General features: G+C 44.8%; 1 long non-coding RNA gene across 6 annotated transcripts in view; it reads left to right on the forward strand.

Moving 5' to 3' along the window:
• The first annotated feature begins 1,565 nt into the window (after window positions 1-1,565).
• Window positions 1,566-26,233, forward strand: part of LOC125915150 (uncharacterized) — a 212,588-nt gene continuing 187,920 nt past the window's right edge. For 4 of the 6 annotated variants that reach the window (XR_007455587.1, XR_007455578.1, XR_007455585.1 and 1 more), the window contains exon 1: window positions 1,566-1,806. This is a non-coding gene — a long non-coding RNA (uncharacterized LOC125915150). Of the gene's footprint in view, window positions 1,807-12,643; window positions 14,657-26,233 lie in introns of those variants that run through there. The other 2 variants (XR_007455580.1, XR_007455589.1) reach the window with 1 other exon arrangement.

Raw genomic sequence — 26,233 nt, forward strand, 5'->3', positions numbered from 1 at the left:
CGTATAATTACAGGAAGGAAAATATGTCTGAGGAAATTTTATTTATTCAACAGCAGGCAAGGATCTCAGATAAGGGGAACATGTCAGAGCAGCTAGCTGCGGAGAAGGTTGTAGGTACGGACAGGCAAGGGGTTTACTCATAAGGAACATCGACGTCCCTTTTATTAATCGAAGCAATCAATGCTGGCTAGGCAGGCTTTGCATCAAAGGCTGGGTGCACCATATTTCTTTGTACACTTTAGAGCATTGCTCTTGCCTTTGACTCTCTGTGACATCACTTCTTTTCAAACACAAATTGGTGTGTGTGTGTGTGTGTGTGTGTGTGTGTGTGTGTGTGTTGTGTATGTGTCTAGGCAAATACACACTTTAATTCCAAAACAGTATTTAATAATGTTTATGGTTTGCAATTTGATAGAGAGTAGAAACATGCAAATGTCACCCGGAGAATACGAGGACAACAAAAATATTTTATTATTATTATTATTATTATTATTATCATTACTTTAAATATAAAATGCCCTTCCATTCCTATGCTGTCTATATTAGGCCCTGTCCCTACCCCTCTCCCTTCTCTTCCTTAATCTTTTTCATTTGCAGAGTTAGAATCCTGCCTTCTGACTGTCCGAGGTGTCGTCTATTTTTAAATTTCCAGAATTACAGTTCTCTTATCAAAAAAGATGACAGGAAGAGTTAAGAAAAGGCAAAGGGACAGCACTCCTTAAAACATAAAACTGTTTTTTTTGTGTCACCGACACAGCACGACGGATCAAATCTGGATTTTGAACACATTTTCAGCTTGTGCACTGGTGTGTAGCATTTTAGAGAGACACGATGCACAAGTTACCAGAAAGAATACAGAAATTTCTCGTGGGGAGAAATCTTCCAACAGTTTTATCCAGAAGCTAAACCCCCATGTTGTTTTAGTGTGCAAATGACTCTTACTCCAATCTGGGTTTGGAGGCTTGATCCGAGAGGCCTTTAACTGGCATTTAGGACGTGGTGTTCTTTAGCAAGAAAGCTGTCCATTTTTCTTCTCTCCAGGGAAACTGCAGTTTAGGAGAGGCACAAAGCTGAGAATATAACCAAGGGCAGAAAAAAATTCACCCCCGTGTTCTATTTGTCACACTGACCCCGCAGGTCACAACCTGCAAGTTTATGGATCGGTGGGGCCTTGCCTCTGCATAAGCATGTTTTCTGGACTTTGGCTGAAGCGAAATTCCTGACTTCTGAAAGAGGAGTGGGTGTGGACTTCCAGCAGGAATAGCCAGTGGGAAGGAAGTAATATTCATTAAGAGTGTCTCATGCAAGCCGTGCGGGGCTAAGCATGCTCAGTGTAAATTCTCCTGTAGCTTGTCAAGCTATGTTTGAACTCGTTCCAGAATGCTGGATTTACTTTTTTTTTTTCCACCAGAAAGAATGCTCGATTAGACTGCATTTTGCCTTTTCTTTCTTTTCTTTCTTTCCTTTTTCTTTCTTTCTTTCCTTCTCTTTCTTTCTTTCCTTCCTTCTTTTTCTTTCCTTCTCTTTCTTTTTTCCTTCCTTTTTTTCTTTCTTTCCTTTTTCTTTCTTTCTTTCTTTCTTTCTTTCTTTCTTTCTTTCTTTCTTTCTTCCTGCCAGAAGATTGGAAACAATGTTCATTTCTGATCAGTTCAGTAATACAATGTCCTTCAATGTCCACTTGAGCATTTCAGTGGCGAAGAAAAGAAACTTTGCTACCTGGGAACTGAAGACTGCTTAGGTCAGTGAATGCTAATAAAGTCCTTAAGGACTCATGGAACCAGGAGTTAACTTTTCTCAACTGTGAAGGTAATCTACAGCAAATTTAATTGCCTTTTCAACTGAGTGGGTATACACCCAATTTTTTTTTCACACAAAGTGTATGTTTTTCATATGTTGGAGTGATTTTCCAAACCCAGGGAAAATATGTCTTTGGGTTAATTTGCATTTGAAAGGGCCTCTTTTCGTATTAGAAGTTCTCTCTCTCTGCCACAAATTATGTGTTTTTCAAACAAATATTGTGGTAAGCTGATGTAGCCATAATGGTCTGAATGTGGATGTGTTCTGTGTTACATTAATTCTTGGCGCGGGTTAGTTTGGTGAAAGTTACTGCTTTTGTGACTGCCAAAGATGAAAGAGAGTTTGTTTTTTGCTGCTGTTGTTTTTGGAACTTTTGGTGGGCTTTGAGGCGGCGTTGTGAGCCCCTTCTGGAGAGGAGAGTCCTCTCTTTCTGTGTGTAATGTGAATTTCTCACGGTGTTCAGCTGTAACTCTGAGAAAGGGCTACAGTGTTTTTAGAATCTGTGTAGGAGTCGAGTTTTCTTTTTAAAAATATAGTTTTGGAGGGAAACAGTACTGGAGAAAGGCAGAAAGAAGGTTTGTAATGCAGAAATTAAATCAAGACCTTCTTGGTGAATAGTAAGCAGTGAATGCAAAAAATAGTGCATGCTATATACTCCCTGGTTTAGTTTAGATTAATAATTTTCCTTTCGGATTAACAGAAAGTACATCAGACTTTGAAGTGTGCTGTCTTCTATATCAATTGTGATAGCACAGAAAACTCAGATTGGAGAGATGTGAGGGTCTCAGAAGAAGCAGGTTAGCAAGGGCGGCCCCTTTAAAGCATCTGGGGGCTGAGGTTATGAAGCCACATGGCCTCTTGAAGGAACGGTGCATCCTGGGCTAAGCAGTTCAGTTTTATTCAAGACTTTTAAGAGTAAGAGGGGATTTATTTCTTTTCAAAATAAGAACAGCCAGGCGAGGATTATTGATCAGCCAGGGATTAAATATTTGCTGGATTACAAAGCATCACATGTTATCGATGTGTATATCAGACTGACCAGCTAGCTATCCAGGGGCTGTAAATGAAAATACCATAGCTCCAGACGGAATCAGAGGTAGCAGCCCCCTGCCCGTCATTCTCCATTTTTATGTGGGCGAAAGGGATGATAGAGGTGGGGCAGGGTGTGAAATAGGACTTCACTGAGGAGCTGACCTTGCTCTTTTTTAACTTCTGTCCATCTGTTCTTACTGGGCAGCTGAAGCAGTGAGCAAAGTGGGAAGGGGCCTCAGGGGAGACGAGGAAGAAGAGGCCAGACCCCGCCAGGCCTGTGATCTGCTCCCCGTCCTGTGATTTAGACCTAAGAAGAGAAGCTAAGTGGATGCATCTAAATCCACTTCTTCTGCTCCCAGAGCTTTGATTTAGTACCAGTTGTTGCAATTCTGCACCTGCCTCTGGTTTTCATAAGTAATAGCGGCTCCCACACATAGGTGGTGGTTTATCTGTTATAGATTGATCCCCAAGGAGATAGCCACAGTAATTCAGGCTTGTTTTGGTTTTTCCTTTCTTCCCTAACATGTGGCATAGATCTTGATAAGTTTAATTGAAACAACAAATCCTTTCGGGGATGGGAGAGCACAGTTCTCCGTGAGTGTGTGTGTGTGTGTGTGTGTGTGTGTGTGTGTGTGTGTGTGCGCGCGCGCATGCGTGCTGTCTGGGCTCTGGGACAGCGCAGCTTGGAAGGCTTTCCACGGCCAAGGGCATTTGTCTGGCGTCAGGGACCCTTTCACTGCCTTGGCTCTGTCTGTATAGAAAAAGAGGAGGCACACATTCTGGAGCATTCTTTTCTCCGATTCCCCTTTCCTATCAATGCACCCCCTCTCCAATGCTGTTCCGCCTTCATGACCCGTGTCTCGAAAAATGGCACTGAAACCTTTTCCAGGCACAAAGGAAACCCGAAGGCCTCTTTCTGTTCGCATCTGGATAAAATTTAGATTGTGACAAGGGAAAGTGGGTGGGAGAAGAAAAGGCTGACGTCACAGTTTTAAAAATGCATAGAACGGACTTCCCAGAGGTTTTCTTGCCTAGAGTTTTTGGAGTGTTTTTGTGACCTGCCCACACCCTACCCACGGGGCTTGGGGCAGGCAAGTATCGTATCCATATTTTGTAGCAGAGCGCAGCGGGTCGTCCAAAGCAGAGTCAGACCCAGCACACAGAGCCTTCAAGCTCCCGTTTAAGACTTTACCTGTGCCCTCACGGGAATGATTTGAGATGCGTTTCTGCATCTTGAACTCAGTTTCCCCATTCACTTGGAGGGTTTGGACAATGACAGTTATTTTGTGCCACAGCCTCTCCAACTGGATCTGTTAGTATAATGGTTTCTTAAATTTGAGAAGCCCTTCAGACCTTTCAGGGAACTTTCTCGTCTTTCCTTTTATCTTTGACGCCACCTGTTAAAATCGACTGGGCCGGTGTTGACATCTTCATCTGCCAAAAGACAAAACCGAGAGACTGGTTGACTTGATGCCCCCCGGGTCAGAGGCTGGATGAGCGTCCAGGTTGCCCAACTGAGGGTCTGGAATTTGAATCTACGTAGGGGTTACGGACGTACGGAGGGTACGTATGAGTAGTCTCATGGTTCATGAAGGGGGAAAGTGTGTCAGGGGCTTTACGTACTGTTTGTCCCACGATGCAGGGGAAAACCCGGGCTGGAAGAGTTATGGATGTCACCCACAGTCACACTTAGGGAGCTGGGAAGCTGGCTCTGCATCCTAGCTGTAGGACCCCGACGTGCGTGCCATATGGAATCGTGACCAAGCACACACGCTTCGCTGGGTTTCTCTGCGTCTCGTTTTCCTTGTAGGTAGCATGGGGTGCTGGGTGGATTCTGTGAGATGACGTCTGTAAAATATTCAGCATGGTGCTTTGCGCGGCGAACCCCATGGTGTTCCGAATAGTGATGCGTGTCGTTTTTTTGTGTTCCGTGTCACCCGAGGTGAGTGCAGGTTACTCTTAGTGTGAACCCCAATCAGCTCTTCAGCTCAACTCCCGGATTCTCAGGGCAGTTGTGCTAAGTGAGTGACCATCAACCTGTGAGTAGCGCTTAAGGCGTTGTTATTGAAAATACAAAAACGGTGCTGACTGGCAGGGAGGTGGCGAGGGCAAAGGCGGTGTTCTTCGTCTCTGCCCAGGGAGAGGCTGGCAGGAGGTTATCCAGGTGGATGCGTCTGGGGTGAGCAGGACCGTTGAGTCAAATTGAGTCATCTCTGGTGGCCTTCGCTTGCTGCTGAGCAGACTGTTGGCGTGTGAGATGTCTCTCTGAAGGGAAGAGTGGCTAGCCAGGGGTTATAGATCCCGGGCTCCTAGATCCAGGTGGCATGGAAAAGCAAATGGGGGCACTTGTGCACACAGGCTGTAGAACTGCCACGATTTTGTATTTCTTGGCCCTTCTGACCGGGCCTTTGAGGTTGATGGAGTGTCTGAGCTTACACGTGGCATGATGTTAGAAAGATCCCCTTAGAGAGAGACAGCTCCAGGGTCGTCCACTTCTGACTAAATCAGTGCTTTGTAATTGAGGTTCCCCCCCCCACCCCCACCCCATAGAGGGCTGTCAGTGCATGTCACAGCCCCGCAAAACCAAACAGAGGGCAGAGCACTCGCCGGAACAAATGGTACATAGGAATTGAAGGGCAAAGCGTCAAAACAGGTGTGATGGTACCCGAGTATGAAGCCGATTTCAGGGACTGTGGCTGACGAATCAAGATTTTAAATGTCTATTTAACATTCTTAAACGCTTTAGAGTTTCGGTGCCTTGCCACGACCCTTCGGTCGCTTGTCCATGCTGGGAAGGGAAGGTCACCGTGGGGGGTTGGGGACTGTAGGTGGGTGTTGGTTTCTTGAGCATCTATTATGTATCCTCCACTAGGTTTGATGCTTTACCAACCTTAGCTTAAGTTCACGGTATCCCTGGGGAGTTTAAAGAGGAGGAAATCTTCTGGGAGGGGAGAGGGTATATGGCCACGGAGGCAAAGAGAGTTCACCGGATCGGCCAACTGAGCATACAACACCATGTAGAGTTAGGAAGACATCCGGGAAGCATTTTTAGGTGGAAAAAGGCAGTGGTGGTCCGATAGCCTCTCAGCCGTTGAGTAGTATTTCCGCGAGTTCCTTCGATGGGAGATGCCGGCCTTGCCTCAATCTGGGATCCATCACCATGTATTGTCCAGAGTTGGGCAAGTCCGTTCCCACAGTGCTTAATTAGCTCTTTGCACACCACCTGCCTTTGGGGGAGCCACTCCACTTGAACAGCAAGTCGAAATTCTCCTTTTGTTCCCCCACAAATCAGTCCTTAAAAATTTTGCAGCTTCAGCAGTCGAAAATCCCTGTAATTATCAGGCAGTATCCTGTAACTTAAAAACAGAATTTGGAATGAAATGCCTGGGATTTGGGTTCCGGCTCTGGAGTTTCCAAGCTGTGTGACTTCGAGTAAATTAATTTCACTCCCCTGTACCTCAGTTTTCACACCTGAGGACTGGAAGACCAGTAAGAACTGCCTCAGGTGGGATCACCATTAAAGTGAGTTTTAAACATGTGGCCTGCTTTACCTGTGGTTATTCCTTCCCCCTCAGCTGCTACCTGAGAGTTCTCGTGCTTTCTGCTTTTCTGTTCTAAAAAAAGGCTTCTCCTTCACTTACTTAGATGGGAGGTGGTCTTGCGGGCAGTGCTGGGCAAACCGGTTTATATCAGAATATTGGAAACTCTTTTTTCTTTTTTTGCCCAAGCTAACTTTGTATTTGCCAGATTATTGGAAGGTGGACGTCTTTGAAAAGACAGGGGAACCAGACAGAAAACGTAGCCAGAGCAGAATTGGATCAACCATAGGAAGTTCCCAGATGCCATGAGAAATGGATAACAAACCAAGGGTACCAAACGAATTGTTGACACACGTCTATTTCCACATACTCCCTGAGAAGTTGGGAGAACCGCCCCCCCCACCCCGCCCCATTAAGATGGCTACTTAAAAGAAAATAACAAGAGTTGGTGAGGATGTGGAAAAATTGGAACCCCGTACCCTGTCGGTGAGAATGTGAAATAGTATGGCTGCTGTGGAAAACAATATGGCGGTTCCTCACAAAGGTAAACATGGGATTACCTGTGATCTAACAATTCCACTTCTGACCCACAATAATTGAAAGCAGGGTCTCAAAGGGAGATTTGAACACCCATGTTCATGGCTGCATTATTCACCGTAGCCAAATGATGGAGGCAACCCAAGGGTGTATCAGTGGCTGAATGGATAAACAAAACGTGGCGTATACATGCAATGGAATATTATCCAGCCTTAAAAAGGAAAGGAATTCTCGCATGTGCCGCAACATGGATGAACCTTGAGGACCTCACGCTATGGGAGGCAGACCAGGCACACGCACACAGTTACTGTAAGATTCCACTTATATGGAAAATGGGAAGTGGAGAGTTATTCTTTTAATGGGTACAGAGTTTGAGTTTGGGAGGATGAGAATGTTCTGGGCATGGGTGCTGGCAATGGTTGCACAAAATGCGAATGTGCTTAATGTCACTGGCCTGCATATTTTAAAATGAGCAAGGATGGTAAATTTTATAGTATGTATATTCCATCACAATTAAAACCAAAAGCCACTGAGAATGTAAACAGTGGAGTAGATAGTTTGTAAGGGCTTACCTACTGGAAGTATTTGTTTCATTACTGAAATTCAGCTGGTGGGAGAGGAAGATGAGGCTCAAACTGAGGAGGAAAAGAGAACCAAATCACTCAACAAACGCACTTCGTGGAAGCGGGGGGAAAAAAAAAGGACACGGGAGAAAAAAAGAGGGCTCTTGGTACAGAGAAATGCAATTTCCAGAATTTCTATGTGTGAGGTTCTTAGGGGCGGGGTTTCTTGGACACTGTGTTCACGCAGCAAGCATGCTACTTTAGATCATTCATTCGGGGTGGCATTTAGGCGCTGATACAGATGTGGGGGTACCGAAAGCCCATGAGCCACCTCTTCCTGCTAGACCTTGAATTTCCTATTGGATTACATTTTTACCAGAGGCTACCTCTGTGAAAGGTCTGTGGTGAGTAAAACTGTGGAGCTCAACAGAAATTAAACAGCTACTCATCATCAGGTAGAGGAGGGGAAAGAAAGCAAGGAGCACGCAGTGACTGCCTATTTTCTACCACGTGTTTCAATCCTTTCAACCCTCTCAGTTGCCTCTCGGTCCGTTTTCTACAGGGAGCCTTCCCAAGGTCCTTTGGCTGCAGAGTGGCGAGGCCGGGACTAGAACCCCGGGTCTAAGTGAGAGCCTGAAGCTTATTCTGTTTCATCACACTTCAGGCTTTAGGCATTACATGGCCTCAGTTAACTGTGTAAAACCGTCCTTCCCTGCCTTTGCTGTCAGCAGCCCTAGAGGGAAGTTTTTCTGGAACCAGATATATGTCTCACACACACAGCTTCGGACCCTCCCAGGGGGCTTCCGGGGGGCGGGGGCCGGGGGGGGGTGCTGGGGGGCAGCATTAGCATCCACAATCTGAACATCATTTTTAATTTTCACAAATATTCGCATAGCAACATTTAACCTTTCTGGGGGGGGGGGGGGGGGGGTGCGGGGAAGCTCCAGGAGCAGAGGTGCCTGGGGAACATCTTTTCTGCGGTGCTCTCTCGGGTTCAGGTGTTGGAATAAATGAACCCGGAGTGCACCGGCCCCTCCCTGGAAGGCTGTTCTCAGGCTCCTTTGTTTGGTTTATGTATAGCCATCAATGCATCATTCCTTCTGCTTCAGCTGTTTGAGAATCCCATCTTCTCTATTGATTTCCCACAGAACGTTTACTGCTCTCCAAGGTGTGACCTGTACCTCTGGCTAATTTATTTCTGTCATGGCTGTAGGATTTAGGAATGAAGGGGGGGAGGGGAGAGGGGGGGAGTGGGGAGAGAGTGATGTGTCCAAGATGTGGGAAGTGAATTCGGCATTGGAGCCCCCGACAGGCCTGCCCGCGGCTCTGGAGGGCAGTTCTATGCACCCAGCAAGGGGACTTTGTTTGAAAATCTGCTCGGCAGGATGGAAGCCCAACCACGGGGTTTCAGGAGGCCAGGAATTAGAGCAAGGCCCCATGGGGATGGAAAAGCAACGAAAGAATGTGTTTGAAAATAACGTCTTGACTGTCCAGGAGCCAGTCACCATATTGAGCAGTATGTGGTCGTTTTTTTTTTTTTTTTTTTTCTTTTTTAATGAAATGATGGAAAACTGCTACTGGGGTCAGGGAGGCGACCAGCGAAGTCATATTCTCTTCTTCATGGGATTTTTCAACAACAGGGCATCCATGTCTCAGTCCCTGGAACTGGGATCGCACAGGCCGACATGTGAGATATTAAATCGAACCACTTGAACATAAGCGCCCCCCTTGCCCTCCATGCCCACGATGCACCCGGTGACCCTTTCCGTGGTCTGATTTTATCAGATCACTATTCGAATGTCCACTTCGTTGTTGCCCCCCGTGGAGACAACTTCTGTCTTCTTAAAAACTGTTGATAACCTTCCGCAAGGAAGGATGTAGATTATTTCTCATGTTGGCCTGGATGGGGACTCACATTTGTTGAGTGAGTGGAGAGGTCATATCTGAAGAGCACTTTAACGTTTTCAAGATCGGGGCGCCTGGGTGGCTCCGTCGGTTAAGCGTCCGGCTTCGGCCCAGGTCACGATCTCACGGTTGGTGAGTTCGAACCCCGAGTCGGGCTCTGTGCGGACAGCTCGGGGCCTGGAGCCTGCTTCGGATTCTGTGTCTTTCCTTCCCTGCTCACACTCTGTCTCTCTCTCTTTCCAAATAAAGATTAAAAAAAAATTAAGAAAGAAAAGTTTTCAAGATCTTTTTCATATACGTTATTTTATTTCATTTCCAGAACAAAGCTAAGAAGGAGGTATTGTTCTTTTCCGTGCATGCTTGAAGAAATGCTGGCTCACGGGCCAGCCTGTTGCCTCGCTGAGGTCACGTGGCTAATCAATAGCAAATACAGGATTCAAGTCCAGGGTGTCTGCTTCTAGGTTCCGCTGGCATTCCACGATACCTCAGGAGTGCAGGGGCCACGACATGTTACCAGGATCACCCACTGAGTAGTGGAAGCTGGGCAGTAAGTGGCATGAGGGCCAAAATTTGCCCAAACACTTAGAAAGCCACTAAGGGGACGAATCAGAGCTGAACCAAACATGCAGGCTACGAAACATCCACTCGTATGATTCATGCCTACCGTCAGTCCGTCTGAGGTGTGATAAAGCCTTGGGAAGAAGGGTAAACCATTCATCTCATATACTAGCCTCCAACCCCACCCCGACGCGCATGCAGCTTCTCTGTCACTCTTTGGAGGGAATAAAATCAACTATCTCCACGTGTGTTATCATCAGTTATAATATACCCTGGGCTGGGCGTTAGAATAGCAGTTTGCTGTGAGGCTGGCTAATGGAGTTCATGTCTATAAACTCCAGACAGTCCAGGAACCTAAAGAAGGAGGGAAAGGGGTGCCTGGGTGGCTCAGTCGGTTAAGCGTCCGACTCTTGGTTTTGGCTCAGGTTTGTGATCTCATGGTTTGGGAGATTGAGCCCCATGTTGGGCTCTGCACGTGTGGAGCCTGCTTGGGATTCTCCCTCTCTCTCTCCCTCTTTGCCCCTCTCCCGCTCGTTCTCTCTCCCTTTCTCTCTCTCTCTCAAAAAAAAATAAATAAACTTAAAAAAAAAAGAAGGGATAATCTTGGAGCCAAATTAAAAAAGTCCAGTGCATAGGACTAAGAGTAACTGTAAATATCCCTGGGATAGCTGAAGTTGGTTTGGTTTGAGAAGATCTGGCCTTTGAAAAGAATCTTCTTCTCTTCCTTTATATGTGGCAGACTGCATTCCCGCCACCTGTGAGGTAACCTTTGTCTCGGGACTTAGGATTTTTGAGAGGGGAGGGATGCGCCACAAAATAAACGCTCCAGAGAAAGTCATAGTCGCTTCCGCATCAACAGTGTGCGAGGCTGCGTTTCGCTGTTTCCCTCACCAGGGGCAAATTTTATTTCTCTGCTCCTTTCCTTTCTGCAAGCAGGTTTAGGATACCGACACCTCCCTTGAAGTTGGCCTGAAGTAGCATGTTGTTCCAGAGAGAACTCGGGACTCACAGGTTGTTTTTTTTTTTTTTTTTTAATGTTTATTTATTTTTGAGACAGAGAGAGACAGAGCATGAATGGGGGAGGGGCAGAGAGATGAGACACAGAATCCGAAACAGGCTCCAGGCTCTGAGCTGTCAGCACAGAGCCTGACGCGGGGCTCGAACTCACGGACCGCGAGATCATGACCTGAGCCGAAGTCGGACACTTAACCGACTGAGCCACCCAGGCGCCCCAACACAGATTGTTTTTTAAGAAAGCCTGAATTTGCGTATGGGTTCCACAGCTTATGAGTTGTGCGGCTACAACATGTAACTGTTAACAATCGATTTCTGCATCTGTAAAATGGGTCTGTTAGCATCTGTCCTAACTCACGGAGTTGTCGTGTTGAACCTCGAGAGACGGTGGGCGGAAAGGTGTTTTGTGAGCTCAAGCGTACTGTCCGGGAAAGAATGTGCCCTGTATTCTTTTGAGCTCTTCGGACGTGGGGACAACTGGTGTTCTCTCAACGATCTATTGTCAGAATGATAGAATGTTCCAGCGTGTTTCCACTTACCATCAAAACTTACTGGGGGCTATGATTTGGAACTCACCTACAGCTCACCACGAAAATGCCAGATACACACCTTGTCTCTGCTCTGTCCCACCTCGCCCTAACCCTTCCTGAACGTCCTGCCTCTGTGCTCTGAGAGTACGTCCAGCTCCCGTATCGGGTCCTGTTCTTCTTTGGAGACGTGCCTGGGAACCTCTTTGAGGGAAGCCTCCTCATCTCACCGCTCCTGGAGTTTCCACAACTGTTGGCACAAAGCGAAGTGGGGAGGGGCTGGCCTGTGTGCAGACAGCAATCGGGCTCTGAGTTACAAATACCTCCACTCTCGGGTCGGAACGTAGCGTGTCATAAAGACAACAGACCATGTGAATTTTGAGTCTGATGATGCAATAGTGATGAAGATCTGCTACATGATGGGTTAGGTTTTTGCTGGGCTAATACGAAAACCTACAAACCGTTTATACAATTGGGAAAAGCTTTGTTGGAGAAATTGCCTTATGAACTGTAGGGGGCTGACTTACGAACATATATTTACAGTTCAGCTTGGTTAGGACTTGAGGCTTTTCTTCTCTTTTCTTTTTTAATTTTTTTTAATGTTTATTTTTGAGAGAGACAGAGACAGAGCATGAGCAGGGGAGGAGTAGAGAGGGAGACACAGAATCCGAAGCAGGCTCCAGGCTCTGAGCTGTCAGCGCAGAGCCCGATGCGGGGCTCGAACCCACGAACTGTAAGATCATGACCTGAGCCGAAGTCAGATGCCTAACCGACTGGGCCACCCAGGTACCCCGAGGCTTTTCTTGGCTCTGAATGTGCAGACCCTTCTTCCAATTTTAGTTTTATAGAAACATTGTATCATCAATGGAGTGAGTTACGACTTGGTTAGTGTGGGTCTCTGGAGGACCTCCAGTGCTGGGTGGCTGGAGATGGAGGGGGTCCCGTCCTGCTTCTGCCACCTACCGGCTGTGACAGTGGATTCCTCACTTACAAAATAAAGACGGTGATGATAATACTCCGTGCACAGGGTCGTTGTTAGAAGTGGTTTGTGGAATAGAACAGGTTAGACAAAGAAAGTTGTGACACTGACTTAGTGCAGTATAAACACAGCTTCCCACTTTTTTTTTTTAATGCTTATTTATTTTGGAGAGAGAGAGAGAGTGAGTAGGGGAGGGACAGAGAGAGGGGCGGGGGGACAGAGGATCCTAACCAGGCTCTTCACTGACCGCAGAGAGCCTGTTGTGGGGCTCAGACTCATGAACCGTGAGATCATGACCTGAGCCAAAGTTGAATGTTCAACCGACTGAGCCCCCCGGGCTCCCCAGGCTGTGACCTCTTTTGCTGAACAGGGAATGACTGGCTTCTAAGTGAGGGCTCTTAAGAGTGTTAATTGAGGGTGGGATGCTCAGAGAGCACTGGAGATCAAAAATTCCCACAGATACTTTACGTACGGATCAGGAGTTGGCAAAACTGTGCTACAGACACAAAATGGAATATTATTCAGCCGTAAAAAGGAGTGAAGCACTAACACAGGGAACGATGTGGATGAACGTCAAGGGCATTCTGCTGAGTAAAAGAAACCAGTCCCAAAAGATCGTGTATTGTATGGTTCTGTTTATATAAAGTATCCAGAATAGGTAAATCCATAGAAACAGAGAGTGGATTGGTGGTTGCCAGGGGCTGGGGGGGAGCGGGAAACAGGGAGTAGCAGCATAATGGGCGTGGGGCTTTCTTTGGGGATGATCAAAATGTATTCGAATCCGATACAGCACCACATGGAGAATGTACTAAATATCACAGAAGCGTTCACTTGCATATGGTAAATTTCAGGGGCGCCTGGGTGGCTCAGTCGGTTAAGCATCCGAGTTTGGCTCAGGTCATGATCTCATGGTTCATACGATCAAGCCCCACATCAGGCTCTGGGCTGAAACTGCAGAGCCTGCTTGGGGTTTTCTCTCCTTCTCTCTCGGCAGCCCCCGCATTCTCTCTCTCAAAAATAAACTTAAAAAAAAACCACACACACACAAATAAAATCAACAACCAGAAAGAAAGTGGTTAATTTTATGTGCATTTTCTGTGCCTTTCACCTCAGTGAAAAGAATTCTGCAGAAAACCCACACCTGAATAAGTTTACTATATAGGAAAGCTTTCTGACTCTTTACATGGTCTTGATCATTGGCTGAGTTTTGTGAAGAAACGTCTCCTCGACTTCTGTACGTTTTTTTCTGAAGGCAGTAGCGTCGTCTTGGTTTTCTGTACCTCCACGAGTCCTCAAGTTCTGTTTTAGGTGCTCTTTTCATTTATTCACTTGGTGTCCCGGAGAATGATAATGAATATGTGATCCCGGACGGAGGACTGCAACCTGGCTGTGCAACTTTGGCAGGCATCTTAACCTCTCTGGTCTTAGCGAGACACCAGTTAGATTATCTCTTGGGACTCGGAGTTTTACGGTGCTAGATTTAAGAAACGAGCAGTGCATTGTTAGGTTCCCTTTAAATATTCTGCCAGCTCATTCCTCTGGTTCTTTTACTTTGAATTCATTTATCAAACCTTGCTAGACAGACAGAAAAAAAAATTATACTTTGAATTAGCCTTCTTTTTTTTTTTTCCCCATTAAATCTCATTAATGAGGAAAACATTCATTTCCATATCTATGGTCAAACTACTTTTGACCACGGGGAAACTTCTCTTCGTGTTTTTTAAGAGAAAAATGCCCAAAGCGTGAAATTGATGTACTTTTAAGGTTGGAAAAGCCTCAAAAATGATTTTTATCTTTAATTATCATACGTATCAAAAAATACGCACTGCAATAACTTAATAGCCCATCAAAACACTATCTTCAAGGGTCATTTAGCATTTCCATGATAAATTGCTATTTTTAGACGCTTATGTAACCAAACAAAGAATGTGTTCTTGGCTATGGCCATGAAGACAAGTTATTATCGTGGGAGGGACAAAGGAATCTGAGAGGCCCATGAGAGACGGATCCAATTGCAGAGGACATTTTATAGAGTGCCCTTTCTCTTCAGTCTCCATTTTCTGCAATCAGAATAATGTAGTGCTTTTCAGAGCCATTTTCCTTTTTGAAGTGCTCTTTCCTCATTAGTTCATAAATACTCATCAATGAATTTTCCTCCTCGTCTTGGAAGTTGGAGTAAAAAGAAAGATAATCGCTTTCTATTTCGTAAGTATGATTCCCTCTGGGACTTCCCCTCTTGTGCTTTTAATGGAAACATAAGAAATAAATGATACCTCCTCGTTTGAAAGGACCAAAGACTACCATTCCTTCCATACAGAGCCAGTGGAAATTTACTGCAGATATCAATGACCTTTAGCAACTACCCAAGTGTGGTAACAGAAGGAATGTCTGTCTCCCATTACCAAGCTCTGTAATGCTTTAGTGTCTCCTGAGGACAGGGAGCTCGAAGGATGCCTTGGAGGGGGCGGGGGGTTCTTCGTCAGTGAGCTGAATATGGTAGAGTTGAGCTGAGAAGAGGTGGTCTTTGTCTGAGCATGGGTCTTCAGTGGCCGTCGCGTCTCTGATTTCCAGGGTCAGAAGGGAATGGTTTCAGAATTTTCTATTCTTTTTGCATTCTCTGCGCTGTAGCAACTTCGTTCCATTTAGCCTTGGCTATGATTTTCCCAGTTTCTGCTGCGGTGAATTGCATTCCGCGTACTTAAAGCAGCTCCTAGACCATTGTAGCTGCACGTGGGTGGGGGAAGGGGTTCAGGGAAGACAATTTACAGCATAAGCTACGTCTGATTGGGTTTCTGCTGGCTTGTAGTTTATAGTAGCCTTACCCAATAGGCATGTAACACAAGCAACTAATGTGAGCCATGTGTGTTTTGTTAAATTTTATGGTAACCACATTAAAAAAAAGTAAGACTAAGTAAGTGAAATGGATGGGTTAATACATATTTTCTGAAAACTACAGTTCACTCTGGTGGTTACGTTCGGTACGGAAATGAACCACAGCATGAATGAATTATGATCTCTCCCCCTCCCCATTTTGCTTTCTGTTTTGCTGTATCTCGAGAACCAAGAAATGACAAGACTGTTGATGTCAGATAGTGGTTAGGATTTGACCGGGTTTCATCTGAGCCCAATCCTAGAGCAGCTGCGCTGTAAGTGGTTTTTCCACATACTCTTAGTTTTTTGGTATCATCATCTCCCAAGATAATCTTTTGTGCTTATTTTTATGTGGTTGTGTTCTCACGAAGAAAAAGGCTCCTGCTTATACCTGTGGCCTCTCATCTCAGTTCAACTGAAAAAATTCTAAAGGGCGGCAGCCATGACCGAAGGAGACAAGTGTCAAGATGGCTGCAAATCCCCTTCCAGAGGCTTGACATCCCATTCTTGGGCTAAAGACCTCCTTTTTTCTTTAGAAAAATGTCACAAATATTTGGTCTATCATTCCACCGACTGGACCTTTAGCCGTTGGCACTTCCGATATCTATAGGGGAACAATAATTAATGTTGGTAATTGGTTATCTTTGAACAGTGACCATGAGCAAGGCACTGTGGTAGGTGCTGTGAGAGACCCAAGAAAGTAGTGCCACCCTCCCCTGTCCCCAAGGAGCTTAGCCTGATGGTGAAAATAAGCTCGATACACAGAGTCATGGTCAAGGTTCTTAAAGCGTTAGGGCAGAAATATCCGCAGGGTGGTCAGATGACCCTGATGTACGACGAGACAGAGTGAACAAATAAATATTTGCCAAGGCCCTACTCCAAGCCAGGAGGTTTACCAGATGCCAGTAACAATGAAGGTGAAGACGGTTTCTCTTTCTGAGGATCCCCTAAACTACTGTGAGATGGGGTGAAAAACAGCCACCTGAAACGCCATGCGAGCTATGATATAATGGGGAGCTAGGACTACAGAAATGCAGAGGAAGGTGAGACCAATGCCTCCAGTCCAAAGTTGGGGTGAGATCTTGAGGGGCAATGCTGATAGGGCTGGTGTTCCAAATAGGAGTTCGCTGGCCAGACAGGGAGAGGAAAACAGCCTGGAGAGAAGGGGACAAGAGTGAAGGTAAATGTGGTTCTAGGGCTGGGGAGCCCTGGAGAGAAGTCGTATACTTGAGGAAGTTCAGTTCTCTAAAAGACAGTGGATTCTATCTTAGGATACCCGATTCCGATTCTGCCTCTGTTGTGTTCCCTACAATTCGTGGATGTTTAAGAAAATATCGTAGGTTGCTAAGATTGGGTGATCTTTCACTTTTATTTAAAAAGTAGCCCATTAGTGACTATTAATCACTCTAATGAGAGGCACCATGCCACCGTGCTTAAGTGCTGACTCTGGAAGCCAGGCTACCTGGCTTCAAATCCCAACTCTTCCGCTAAAATCTCTGATATTTAGCCTCTCGGTACTTCAGTTTGCTCATCTGTAAACTGGGAGATCAAAATAGCATTTACCTCAAGGGTTACTGTTAGTAATGCAACGAGTTATGATTTGGGAAGGGCATAGAATAGTGTCTGATTCACGGGAGGAACCCTAAATGTTTCCTAAATCTAATGAAAGCAATACTTAGAGTTCCAGTGGTTCTGCAATGGCAAACCAGCTGTCTGTGTGACTGGCATGTGATCGGGGAATTGTTGATTTGGTTGTTTTTTTTGTTTTTTTTTTTTTTGAGGGAGTGAATTTGTTTGCAGTCTAGCTGGTCTGAAATCGGTCAGTGGTATACACTGATTGATTAAAGCAGATTGGAGGAGACATTCTTGCAGTAGAATGATACAAGCTTTCTATTTTATTTCAGTACATACCAAAAACACATTAAAATTTTTTTTAACGTTTATTTAGTATTGAGAGACAGAGAGACACAGAGCATGAGCAGGGGAGGGGCTGAGAGATGGAGAGACCCAGAATCCGAAGCAGGCTCCAGGCTCTGAGCTGTCAGCACAGAGCCCGACATGGGGCTCGAACTCACAAACCACGAGATCGTGACCTGAGCCAGTCGGATGCTCAACCGACCGAGCCACCCAGCCGCCCCTAAAAACACATTTAATTGCTCTTGCTATTGAAATTTCCACTTCAGTGAACTTGCATGTGAAATATCTAGAAACACCAGTTATTTCCAAGAGCGTATGTGAGAATATGTGTGCATTCATGTTGGATCATATATGAAAGTTATGCTTTTGTCAGTAAAGGCAGAATATTGTCACGTTGTAATGAGTGACTGCTTTGCATTCCTGTAAAAGTTGCTTATTTTTTTATTTATTTTATTTTATTTTATTTAAAAAAAATTTTTTTTAACGTTTATTTATTTTTGAGACAGAGAGAGACAGAGCATGAACAGGGGAGGGGCAGAGAGAGAGGGAGACACAGAAGCAGAAGCAGGCTCCAGGCTCTGAGCTGTCAGCACAGAGCCCGATGCGGGGCTCGAACTCACGAACTGTGAGATCATGACCTGAGCTGAAGTCGGATGCTCAACCGACTGCGCCACCCAGGCGCCCCTAAAAGTTGCTTAAGAAAAATCCCAAACAAGCTTAAAAGTAAAGAGAATAGTTTACCGTATATCCATAATCTATCAATCATTTAGATTTTAACCTTTTTTTTTTTTTTTTTTTTGTTAAAGTATTTTGAAGGAAATCCCAGATATCATAGCATTTACAAAGTGTATTTTCTTGGGGCGTCTGGCTGGCCCAGTCACTTAAACATCTGACTTCGGCTTAGGTCATGATCTCACAGTTCGTGGGTTCGAGCCCCGCGTCAGGCTCTATGCTGATAGCCTGGAGCCTGGAGCCTGCTTTGGATTCTGTGTGTGTGTCTCTCTCTGCCCCTCTCCTGCTTGTGCTCTCTCTCTCTCTCAAAAATAAATAAATGTTAAAAAAATTTAGAAAGTGTATTTTTTTTTTTTTACATAACACAAAGCCATCCCACCCACAATAATCTTTCTTTGACATATCCCATCCATATTCAAATTTTCCCATTTGTCCCCAAGTGGCTTTTTCAGTTAATTTGTTTGAATCAAGATACAAACAAAGTCTACCCGGTGCATTTGGTCATCAGAACTCTTATGTTTCTCATCATCTAGGATGGTCTGTGTCCCTATGTTGGTTTGAGAGCGTTTTATTATGTGATGGGCTCAGGGTCTCAGACCGAAGGAAGCCCTGTACTGGCCAGGTAGTAGGTGGTGGCCTAATTCACCTGAGGCAGAAAACTTTTGGCCAAGAAAGTTAAATTGTAATATTCTTCCCACAAGGTTTAATTTCAATTCTATGTATTGAGGCACTGAGCAAGGCACTAAAGACCCAGAAATGAATGAGACGCAATCACGAATCAGAGTTTCCGCTCTTTGATCAGGAGCGTTTCTGCTGTGTGACCTGTCAGAGGGAGAGATCTTGAGGTCGAGTGGGGAGTGTGGCTGCTTCCAGGGAAGCCATCAGTGTGCAGGTGCTACAGACTCTGGCTCAGGGCTTTTCTTTCCAGTGTGGGAGTGCATCAGACAGCTGAGAATGCTGGAAATTTTGTAGCCCAGTTGGGCAGGTGCCTAGTGATGAGACAGGAGATTCTGGGGTCTGCCTTCCTTCCTAACACCATCTCCCCTAGCAACATAGTGTCTGAGGTTTTATTCCTCAGTGAGTATAAATTACGTCGAACCTTCACACCTATGCCAAGCACTGGATAGCATTTGAGAAATGGTTACTATTTCCCAGGAAGTAGAATTCTTAAGAAGGCACGCGTAGGAAAAAAAAAATTCCCCTTAGGTCTTTGCTTTAGATATGTCTTCTTCCTCCAAATTTGAAAGGAATTCCTAGAGGTGGTCAGTCTACAGGGAAGAAAGGAAGATGCTTTATTTTCCTCAGGATCCTGTGTGTTAGGGAGAAAGCCTGTTCTGAACACCAGAGGCGGACCAAGAGAGCGTGGAGAGAGGACTGTGTGGGGTGGGAAGGTCTCTGGGCTGAGATGTGGAAAGACCTGGGATTGCCTCCTTGTACGTCACTTTCCGGCGACTTTAATTTCAGCACGTCTTTGAACTTGAAATCAGCTTTCTTATCTATAAAATGGGTGTAAGGATGACTTTTCCATATGAAAGATGATGGTTTTGAAACTTCTTAGAATTTGCAGCCCCCTCCTTCTCCCCACCCCCAGGTAGGAAAGGAATGTTGTTACTGCTGTCTTAGGAGGAAGAAACCTGTCTGAATTCTTTGGAAGAACGAACAGCTAGGAGGGTGCTGTGTGGATCTGAGGATGGTCAGCCAAGGTCTTTGGAACTCAGAATGAAGAATGGTTTAAAACCATTTACTTATTTCCAGAATGAAAAATGAAAGGGATACTGAGGCATTTTTAAAATGATGTAACTTTGTCTCTATTAGTGTAGTAGCAAGAAAAAAATTAAATTAAACTTACAGACCCTGAGTCAGGCTAAATGCATCCAGCGGTAGTGTTAATTAGGACAACTTCTGCTTCAATATAAAATAGGGTTATGACAGTGAGAAGTTGGTTTATTGAAGATAGGTATGAATTGGATAGACTACTGGCCCTTCCATCAAGTACAGAGGGCACTGAACTTCGGGTTATGCGGTCAGTTGATTATGTGCACAAAAGTCATGTCATAAAGGCTAGTGAGAGAGAGAAGGGGAGATTAGGTATCTGACCTTCACACACCCGGGGGAGAGGTCAGAACACTTCAGGAAGGTGTGAGAGGAAGACAGATTCTAGAACCAGAGGAAGGTTTGAAAAGTATGAATACAACCAGCAAATATCTTCTGGTGCCTTCAAACTAAACTGGGGGGACCAATTTTGGTTTTGTTAGCATTTCGGGTGCTCTGTCTATGGCTGCGTTCTAAGCATCCTTGGAGGGTCGGTAAACAAACCACACACATGCTGATATGCTCAAAGGAGCACTGGTGACGTCTCCAGTAGAAAGCCATTGAATTCGAGGATCAAGGTGGAGGGTAAAGAGTCATCAAATGAGCAGAGTGGCGAGTTCCAGAGTAACAAAGCGATTGCTCGTGTGACAGCGTGTCGCATGCGTTTGTTTTAATAGTGTTAGTTGTACCATCCAGAATAAGGGACGGTTTAAAAAATGGAGCACATCTCACATCTCGAATATAAAAGCTGCCGTTTCTGTTTCTTTGTGTCATCTACTGTTTGGATCCTACATTGTATTTACTGAGCATGTACTAAGTGGAGGTACACCACAGTGCTGGGTGTATGCAAAGGAAGGGGTCATTAGAGGATGACGGAGTAAGATCAAGCCAGAGAAAAACTGCACAGTAACCAGGGGTTAGTAATTACTAAGGCATTTGTGGCAAGAGCCATTTCGGGTGAATGGGAAGAGGAAGGACCCACATAGTTTATGCTGCTCTTTTCTGGCAGTTGGGTTGTCACAGAGAGACTCAGGCCTCGGGAAGGTTCCACGTGGTGGGTGTTGAGGTGATCTAGAGACCGAGAGATGTGAGGAGCCCAGCTACTACATCCCGTCTCTAGGACAGGATCTCATTGACAGATATGTTACAAACTGGCCTGAAGACATGATCTCCAGGAGGCTTTCTCAGTAGAATATAATCCCCATGAGGGCAGGACTGAGTCTCTCTCGGTCACAACTGATTTTCCAGTCCCTCACGTTGCGTCCCAAATCGAGTGGGAATTCAGTGAATAAAAAACTCTGTATTTGTTGGAGAATGGTCTTCCCCGAAGCAAAAACTTTCTTTGAAGCTTAAATGTATATCGTAAAACTCTGAGGCCGTTAGTTAAGGCTGCAAAAGATTTGGAAGTGAACGTTTGTTGAATCTTTACATTCCTTCCAAGAGACGGGATCCCACCATCATGAAAGCGTCCATGCACGTTATGGCCACACTCCCACGTGCCCACATAGACTCACTTCTGTCCACCCTTTGGTCCTCTGATCTTCGTGGTCTAGTTTAGAAAAAGAAGCGAGGAAAGTGACATGAATTGAAATTGTACATCGCAGGGTTTTGTTTTTTTTTTATGCCTTCAAAGACCGTATATCACCAGAGAAATAAAGCCATTCTTCTAAGATTGCCTGTAATTTTTTTTTCTTTTTTGGCAAGTTCTCCCTGTCTTTTTTGTAGCTCTGTCTCTTCCTTAGAGGATTCTTTAAGTTCTATCCATCATCTCATTTACTGAAATGTACCTCATTTGGGAATGAGAAAGTTTTGGCATAGCTGAGAGCTTTTAATGGAAATATGAGAGAAGACGACTCTGACATATATAATACCTTCAATATGTTTCCATATATTGCACGATCTCTGATGCATAGCCTGAGACACATAACGACAGATGGGCCGGGGAGAAGGAGGAACATTCTCCAAGCGGGGATTTCTTTAGAAACCAGCACTCCTTCCAAGGTGCTTTGAGCTATTCTTAGCAATTGGGGTTCAACACTTTCACCCCCAACAGGAGCAGGTTTCTGCCAACAGGCTGCCTGTGGGGGCTCTGTTGCCTAGCATTTTATTCCAAACAAGAGTCAAGCCAGACAGAATAGTCTTAGAGAAACCTAGAGCCAGAGAACCAAGCCCCTGTTTTGAGCTGCGGGACGATGGTCAAGTTACTTGACTTCTTTGGGCCTGCGATTCTTCCATCATGTAATGGGGCTGAGAAGTAGTTTCTGTTCACTTCCAAACTCTGAAACAAGCTATGAGAAAATGTTTATGTAACAGTGGGGATTATGAAATTTTCCATGTTCTTTGCAACTATCTTTTTGACACATCTAGAGTGGAAATAATTAGGAAGGATGTTTCTTTTCCCTTCTTATTTTATCCAAATCTAATCGTTTGATGGCTCAGAATTTCCTGAAATGCAAACAACACATTCCAGAATAATGCAGAATTTCATTTTGGAGTGAGAGGACTAAGCAGTGAAGTGTTTTGACCACATGTTACGGGGTTGAGAAAATTTAAAAGCCACCTACACGAGAATGTGGGCTCCGTAACATTAGCGAGGCTTTACTACGGAGTCACTCTGAGAGCATCTTATTTTATTTTATATTTTCTACCCTGTCTGAGCCACGTGATAGCAGATTTGAATCGATGGAATATCTGATACACTCTCTTTCTTAACTGTGTTCCATTAGCTTGAGCTATTTATCAGAAAACGCTTTTTTTTTTCTATTTTTTTTTTTTTGACTTGCACACAATCTGGTTGCCTGTGTTCGCCACACCCAGACATTGTGCTGACAGAGCCTTGTTTTTTCACAGCATAGTTTTCCCATCTGGGGCGTGTGCTTGTTATTGTAGTAAGATAGATAAAATACCTACGTAAAGACATACTCGGGCCAAACACAGAGTATATTCCCAGATGTATGGCTTGCCGGAGGGGAGGGATCTGAGAAGTCTTGGAGTCCAGAAGGGCTTAGAGCAGTAAAGTGTCTGGGTGTTAGAGAGCTCATGGCTTATTGGGGAAACAAATGCCTGTGGAAGGGAATAGCTACCAATGAAAGAAACCCTGGAATGTCTCCTGGGTTAATTTAGGATTCCTTGCTGGAAATAACTGGGGCCATTGGAAGTACAGAAAATTAAACCCATTGTCTTGTTTCTCTGAGCCAATAAGGATATTCTTCAAATTAGGAAAACATTATCCTGTAGCAGATTGCAAATCAGAAGATACCTATCCATAATCGATAACTCTGTGATGTTCAGGTTTTTTGAAAGCGTACAGTAGAATGATTGGAAGGAAAAAATGTCTTTCTCTTGACATCCTTACCCTGCCTACCCTACTGAACACTCCGTATCCCCCACTATAGACCTTCCTTGCCTCTGCCTCTTCATCCAGGCTTAACACCCACCGGCAACACATTATTAGCTGCTTTCAGCTGGGTTTTGTTCTGGTTTGATCCCAGTCCCTCGCCAAAGGGGGCGTGGCAGCCTTGCACTCCCTGCCTCCTATGGTTTCTCAACCTGGTGTTTGGCCTTGGTCTCTAGGGAGGTTAGATATTGATCTGTTTGCCGGATGAGGCAGTGAGGGCTGAATGAGAAGAGCAGCAAGTCTGAACTTGCAAGTGGAAGAGGACTTTTCCAGTTGGAACGTGATGCAGGGACCATGCCATCCAGCACAGAATCACAGTGACAACAGGTGACCACACATGGAATCCTCCCTGTGTCAGGGACCAAGGAGGATGTTCTAACTAGATGGCCTGCCTTAGGAATACTGTTCTCCACCAATGCCCAGTGAGAGGTATGGGACTTTCCTCCAAGGAACACCTCACCACATGTCCACAACTGGCCATTCTAGGATTGACAATTCAACACTTCCTAACCCTTGCCTCATCTTCCCCATTGACCTTGTTACCCATATCTGTGCTCTTCCTCTACTGAGCGAGCACACTATTCACCTTCTGTAAGTAGGGTTTCCTTCTGGCTTTTCTTTTGTTTCTCTTGTTCAGTTTGATCACTAAGCTTCCAGATAATCCTTCTTTGGCTTCTAGAACCTTTTCCATGGCACTGCTCATTCAAGTGATATTTTACTCCACTCCTTTAGGGCAGATTCAGGAAACTATACAAGTTATTCCTTAATCAAGTAAACTGTTGATACTCTTTTGAGGTGTGTGTGTGTGTGTGTGTGCGCGCGCGCGCGTGCATGTGCGTGTCCGCGTGTGTGTGTGTATTCAAACCCAACTGCAGAATAGTAATTTAGCTCCTGATTCATAAGAAATAGGCATGGAAGTCTCAGTGGGGGTAGTGGACAGAGTCCTTAGGGAATTTATTCTAGGAATATATGAGATTGGATCTCTTATCTATCAACTGCTGTGGTTTGGGGATCCCTGAAAGATTGGTTCAGTTGAAGGAATTGTACATGTTCATAGCTAGTAAGTAAAGGGAGAGAGAGAGAGAGAGAGAGAGAGAGAGACATAATACCAAAGGAAATACATTACTAGCCATTATGTAAGATATTCTGTTTCTATCTGTCTGATACTGTGGACATGACTTCCTGAGAAAATACTCTTTCTATAACATTTGACTGGCATGGGCTATATTTTTGTTTAAGATGTTTTACTCTTCTCACATAAACCAATTAACTGTCATATTTTATCCTTCCAGGAGTATCCAAATATAAGGTTGGCTGACAGCCAGTTTGCTAAGTCCTAGAGGATAATAGCTCATTGTCTATAAAGAGCTTTGTTTTAAAGTCTCGTCAATTCTGGCAGTCCTTGTGATGCAGAAGATATTTATAAGGCTGTGAAGAAAGGTCATATGTTGGGTGTTAGCTGCACTGAGTAGCCCAAATGATTTTATTTTTCCATTCAGCGGCTCTTTGTTGCTGTAAATGACCAAAACTTGACTCGCTTTTCACTATTTGCTGAAAATTTCACTGTTGTCCGACAGCTTACATAGCTGACTTGCTGAGTAGCTTGGAATGGCCCACCGCAATCTTAGATGTATCCTAAAAATATAGATAGATAATAGGAAAATGAATTTAGTCAAATCTGATACTCCCAATTCATAGGCAACAATATTGGCATTAGGAGGCAGCAATATCTTGGTGTGTTAATGTTTCCAGTCAGTAAAAAACGACCTCCATATTTAAGAGGAAAAACTGCTTTCAACTTCTTCAATGAAAGGGCAATTTTTTTCATCTTAAAAAGCTCATTCAAACCAGCATATGAATGCTTTATGAACAAATGAAGGGAGACTATAAGGGATTACATTTCTTTTGAACTGTACAAAGATGTAAAAAACTTGAAGCAAAAGGACTTGATTCAAGGTAAATGTTTGTTGAACTGATTTATCGATCCCTTCTAAATGCTCTGGGATGAAAAATTCAAATCTAAACTCCTTTTTTTTTTTTTTTTTTTATGTTGCTAAGCTTTCTAGAAGAGGGCTTTGAATCTTGAACGAGTGTAGGTTTAGCCATTAATTTCCAGCACTTGATAATTCGAGTAGAGGCCCTGGACGCTACCGTGTTAGTGCAAGAAAGGATGACAATCAGCTAAGCATCGTAGCCCCCCAAGAAAAACGAGTGCCACGTGACCAGCTTTCTAGGTGCTGAATCCACATTCGTTATCTCACAACTCAGTGTTTGCCGAGTGCCTTCTATGTGCTGGAACAGGGCTCCAGCCACAGTTGAGAGGGAAGAGATGGGTTCCCTCCTTTCGAGGAGTTTGCAGCCCCGTGGATGGGTCTGCACAAGAAAACTGAATAGTATAAGACCGTGTTCTCACCAGACACAAGTAGGGCAGCTGGATCGGGATTCATGGAGCCCAGCTGGGAAAGGCAGGGAAGACTTCTGGGAAAAGGGAGTCTGAGGCTGAGCCCTGAGCGGTGAGTAGGTGGTTTCAGGTGAAGGGTGGCGGTGGAGGAAGATTATTCAAAGCAGGGGGAGACGTATGGATGAAGGTCTTCGGGTGACAGGGCAGAGAGTGCAAAGGGAGAGAGGTCTTACCTCAACCGCTCTTCATCACCATGGGAAGAAAGCATTCCCTAGGGACCAGTTGTGTGTGGCTCTGTCTTCGCTGCCTTAGCGTGATTGCCGGCCAATGGTTCTCTCCTTGTGGAACATACCTTCACTTAAAATGTTTTTGGACGCATTTAATTTTTACGTTAAGCCCGTGAAGTCGATCACGTTGTCCCACTATTATAGATGAGGCTCAGGGATAGGGCGGCTTTGCCAAGATTACTTAATGACAAGTGAGCTAGGAGCCTCCCGAGTAGTCCCCCCTGACCTATCTCATATTTTCTAGCTTTATCCTCGTGATCAAGGACACCATTTTGTTGAGCCTCTCCCATGGGTCAGATACCACCCACAAACATGGCGCCATTTAATCCTTGTAACAAACAGAATCATCTGGAAGGGAAGGAACA

Source organism: Panthera uncia, chromosome D1, assembly GCF_023721935.1.
Source record: "Panthera uncia isolate 11264 chromosome D1, Puncia_PCG_1.0, whole genome shotgun sequence".
NCBI classification, from domain to species: Eukaryota; Metazoa; Chordata; class Mammalia; order Carnivora; family Felidae; genus Panthera; species Panthera uncia.